This window comes from Tupaia chinensis, unplaced genomic scaffold (assembly GCF_000334495.1).
Source record: "Tupaia chinensis unplaced genomic scaffold, TupChi_1.0 Scaffold143728_1, whole genome shotgun sequence".
NCBI classification, from domain to species: domain Eukaryota; kingdom Metazoa; phylum Chordata; class Mammalia; order Scandentia; family Tupaiidae; genus Tupaia; species Tupaia belangeri.
In genome coordinates this window covers 404075-408554 of record NW_006203577.1, presented here as the reverse complement: position 1 = coordinate 408554, position 4480 = coordinate 404075, and positions in this window count along the sequence as shown.

Here is a 4480-nt window from a genome sequence, read left to right as displayed (position 1 = left end):
ATTTTTTTTCCCTATGTTTGTCCCTCTGCCCTTTCCCACTCTCCCATTACACTATCTCTGCTATATACAGTTGTCTTCCAGAAGAGTTACTGAAAAAGTGATACATACAAGTAAAGGGAGAGAGGCCACGAGTTCCAACCATCAGCTCATAAAGTTTTTGGCAATAGGGAGCATAAACTCCACTCAGGGTTGGATTAAGGGAGGGTCTCCTGCAGATCCGCAAGTGTAGGTGAGTCTCCAGGGAATGCAGTTTCAGGAAAGCAGTTCTGGTACGCAGGGATGATTATCAGCTGATGCGGCACAGCAGTCATCTTGTAGTTACCAGGAATGGTGTTGTGGGGATCTGCAGTGTGAGTTGTCCTTGGGTATCTGGCTTCCTTAAGAATGGCAGAGTAGTTCTTGTTTTCCCCTGAGGTAATGCAGGGCTGGTAACTATCATCTTCTCAAGTTGCAAGTTCTTCAACCTTGTTTTTGGCCTCCGGGACATCCAGCACCGGAGAGGCCAGGGAGGCCGGGCCCCCGGAGGGGTCCGGCCCTTCAGCGCGCGGCTGCGCAGGAGCGTAAGCCCCGGCCGCAGGGCCCCCGGAGGGGGGCCCACAATCAATACATTTTTGCCAATGAGAAATAAGTCTGTTTATTCCTGTAGTGTAAAAATCTGTGCTTTGGGACTGACAAACTCTTTGAAAGCATTTTCTGCATCCTGTTGGTTGTGGAAGTGTTTTCTGCATAAAAAGTAGTCAACATGCTTGAAGAAGTGGTAGTTGATTGGCCTGAGGTCAGGTAAATATGGTGGATGAGGCAAAACTTCGTAGCCCAATTCATTCTATTTTAGAAGTGTTGGTTCTGTGATGTGCAGTTGAGTGTAGTCATGGAGAATTGGGCCATTTCTGTTGACAGATGCCAGCTGGAGGCATTGTAGCTTTTGGTGCATCTCATTGATTTTCTGAGAATGCTTCTCAGATGTAATGGTCTCCCCGGGATTCAGAAAATTGTAGGGGATTAGACTGGCAGCAGATCACCAGTCAGGGACTGTGTGTGACCTCTTTTTAGTGTAAGTTTAGCTTTGGGAAGTGCTCTGGAGCTTCTTCTCAGTCCAACCACTGAATGGTCACCACTGGATGTCGTATAAAATCCACGTTTTGTTGGATGTCACTATCCGATTGAGAAATGGTTTGTTGTTGTGTAGAAAAAGCAACACTTGGGACCAGCATAATGGCTATGTCACTGGACTCCCATGTAGTTGACCGTGGTTCGAGTCCCAGACTAGGTGGCTTAAACTCACGCCAGGCGTGTGTGCGTGCATGCCCAAGGTCCAAAGAGGAGAAGGGAGGAGAAGGGATTGCGGCGTGGCCATCCCCCCTGGGGGGTGATTTCTCGCTTTCTGTCTCTCTCTCTCTGTCTGTCTGGCGAGCACACGCGCCCTATAGCAAAAACTTCTCCCCCCACCCCCCAAAAAAAAGAAAAAAGAAAAAGAAAAAGCAACGCTTCAAAACAATAATTTTTTTGATTTTTGGTCAGCTCATGAGGTACCCACTTATTGAACCTTTTCACCTTCCCAATTTACTTCAAATTCGGAAAGACCCTAGAATGATCAGCAATGACCTGTTTGGCAACTTCTCATATAGTTGTAAGTAGATCAGTTTTCATGATTGCTCTCAAAGGGTCACTGTCAACTTCTGATGGCCAGCCAATAGGTTCCTCCTCTTCAAGGCTCTCGTCTCCTTTGAAAACTTCTTGAATCATTTCTGCACTGGATGTTCACTAGCCGTTCCTGGGTGAAATGGATTGTTGATGCTGCAAGTTGTCTCTGCTGCTTTATGACTCATGTTGAACACGAATAAGAAAATTGCTTGGATTTTCCTTTTGTCTAACATCATTTCCAGAGTCTTCAGCTAATTTCCTGCCAGCCTGGGATCCACATGTTTCTGCTCTAACACTAGTTCAGCTCCCCAGAGTCCCCCGAGGCCAGGGAGGGCGTCTTTCACACTTCAGTAACTTTCTGGCACAACTGCAGACCACACCCTAAGGAAGAGAAGAGCATGTGAAGGCCTGGAAGATTTGTTTCTGAGTGAAGCGTGGCCATCCCCCTAGGGGGTGATTTCTTGCTTCCTGTCTCTGTCTCTCTGGCGAGCGCAGGCGCCCTAGAGCAAAAACCTTTCCACAAAAGAAAAAAAGGAAGAGAGTCATCGTATGTCTCCACTTAACATATACTAACTGTCCACACTCTGGTGGAAACTGAGAGGTTGGAAGACACAGAAGCGTTGAAAATGGTTATAGATTCTGGAGACAATATAGAAGGGGGGTGGGAGAAGAAGAGTGTAAGGAAGGAAATAAAGGAAGAAAACAGAGAGGCAGGGTATTTATGGGACACAGAAGTGTGTTATTATCAGTTGATGATAATGTGTTAAGTATCTTCAACTGGACTGGTGTGGCGTGTATTCATGTTGGATAAGCTCAGCTTACAAGCAAAGTGATGTATAGTGATTAAATGTATAAAATAAAAATAATAATGAAAAAAGAAAATAGCAAGGGTGGGGAAAACAACTAAAAGGCAGGGAGACTCGTTGGGGGGATTTAATCATACATGGGCTTTTACCAATTAGATAGTAGGAATAAGTTCATGAGACAGAATGTAAAACAAGGAGACTGAAATTAATAACAATGTGTCATATTTTGAAAACAAATGTGTTGTATTTTGAAACTGAGGGGCTGGCAGGTGACGTGGTGGTTAAAGGTGCTGGATTCCCACATGACCAACTGTGGTTCAAGTCCCAGAACTGGCAGCTTGCTTTCTCACTTTTTCCTTCTTTCTCTGTCTTTCTCTGGTCAAATTAAAAATAACAAATGGAATTAATTAAATAAATAATTCTTAAAGAAAGAAAGAAAGAAAGAAAACTGCTGAGTATCCTTTAGTGTTCATACCACAAAAAAAACCCAAAAACAATTTGAGATAATGCACACGCTAAACAGTTTATTGAGCCATTCTACAATGTGTGCTTCTTTCAAAATATCGTGTTGTATATGATAAGTATACATAATTTTATTTGTTGACTAAACGTAAAATATTTTAAAATAAAAAAGAAACTACAGAACATTTTCATGAATAGAGCAAAAATTCTCAAGAAAATATTAGAAAACAGAATCCAGCAATGTATAAGATAAATCATGTACCATGATCAAGTGAGATTTCTTTGAAGTGCGCTAGGTTAGTTCAGTATTTAAAAATCAATTATCGTGGGGCCAGTAGATGGTGTAGTGGTTATGTTGCTGGTCTCCCACATGGCCGACCGCAATTTGGGATCTACACCCAGTGGTTTGAAAATCATGCCAGGCATGTGTGCTTGCATGCCCAAGATCCCAGGAAGAGAATGGAGGAGAAGAGATTGCGCTGTGGCCTTCTCCCTGAGGGGAGATTTCTCACTTTCCCTTTCACCATCTGTGTCTTTAGGTCCCCAGCAAGCACATGTGTCCTAAGACAAAAACCTCTAATTAAGAAAAAAACAAACCCAATTATTGTAATCTGCCACATCTACAGGTTAAAGAACAAAAATAACATGATGATATCAATAGATGCAGAAAAAATGAAAAACCAAAACCAAAACCAAAAACCAAGTTTGGTTAAAAAATAACCCAAGCTTGGAGAAAAAGAACAGATTATATAAAGTCATTTTCTTACCTAATGCAAAAGTTAATCAATATTAAAACCTGCTATAGAAATCAATCATTAAAAAAAATTAGAACAATAACGATCAACTTTCAGAGTGTTAGAAATACACCCCATGCTTCATTATATTGTTTACTGTGAACTTTTTAAATTCTTATATTAAAAAGCGGCTCTAAGAAGAGTTAGGAAAGAAAACAAGGAACACACATTCTCTTGACTATAAGAGATATGCTGAACATTAAACTATTCAAGGGGTCTAAAAGTTGAAGGGGAGTTTAAGATTTATTATACCTTGTAGATACAAAACAAGCAGGTGTTGCGATCCAGGTTGCACCGACCATTGTAGAGCCTGAGAACTTGGAAGATAATGACTAAGCCTGGGAAGGGGAAAGACAAAGGTAATTGTTTCCCAGTGTCCCGTGAGATAAGAGAACCTTTATGGCTGCTGCAGGGATGTGGACTCAGCTGTGTCTTTCTGGCACCAGAGGAAAAGGCGTATGGCAAAGCCGACTTCTGTAACAGGGGCCACAGGGCAATCACCACTCTGTTAAAATACAATGTGTGTTTCACCCACAGGGGCCCAGGTGTTCTGTGCAGGTGCACACACCTGTGGAGGAGGAAGTGAGACAAACTTAAACTGCCTGCATTTAATCACGTTAGGGAGCCTGGAATAATCGAAGAGCTCCAGTGTCAGATTTATTCAAAATAATAAGCAAGTGAGATCAGTACACTTTGTTTCCCTAGCCAAAGGCAAGTATAGCTCTTTTTAAATATGTATAGGTGTGTGTGTGTGTGTGTGTGTGTGTGTGTGTGTGT